We start from the raw sequence: 771 nt of genomic DNA, 5'->3' as shown, positions 1-771 counted from the left end.
TTCTTTTTCAACATTCCTCTGGCTATTCGGGGTCTTTTCTGGTTCCATACAAATTTTAGGATTATTTGCTCCATTTCTTTGAAAAAAATGGATGGCATTTTGATAGGGATTGCAATGAATGTGTAGATTGCTCTAGGTAGCATTGACATCTTCACAATATTTGTTCTTCCAATCCATAAGCATGGAACGTTTTTCCATTTCTTTGTGTCTTTCTCAATTTCTTTCATGAGTACTTTATAGTTTTCTGAGTACAGATTCTTTGCCTCTTTGGTTAGATTTATTCCTAGGTATCTTATGGTTTTGGGTACAATTGTAAATGGGATCGACTCCTTAATTTCTCTTCTGTCTTATTGGTGGTGTATAGGAATGCCACTGATTTCTGTGCATTGATTTTATATCCCGCCACTTTACTGAATTCCTGTATGAGTTCTAGCAGTTTTGGGGTGGAGTCTTTTGGGTTTTCCACATAAAGTATCATATCATCTGCAAAGAGTGAGAGTTTAAGTTCTTCTTTGCCGATTCGGATGCCTTTTATTTCTTTTTGTTGTCTGATTGCTGTGGCTAGGACTTCTAGAACTATGTTGAATAGCAGTGGTGATAGTGGACATCCCTGCTGTGTTCCTGACCTTAGGGGGAAAGCTCTGTTTTTCCCCATTGAGAATGATATTTTCTGTGGGTTTTTCATAGATGGCTTTTATGTACTTGACAAAGTACAGCATCCTTTCTTGATCAAAAGGACAGTTCTTTTTTTTTTTTTTTTTTTTTTTTTTT

The sequence above is a fragment of the Neomonachus schauinslandi genome, chromosome 4 (assembly GCF_002201575.2).
Source record: "Neomonachus schauinslandi chromosome 4, ASM220157v2, whole genome shotgun sequence".
Taxonomy (NCBI): domain Eukaryota; kingdom Metazoa; phylum Chordata; class Mammalia; order Carnivora; family Phocidae; genus Neomonachus; species Neomonachus schauinslandi.
The sequence above is the reverse complement of the archived record's forward strand: the minus strand, read 5'-3'. Positions refer to the sequence as shown.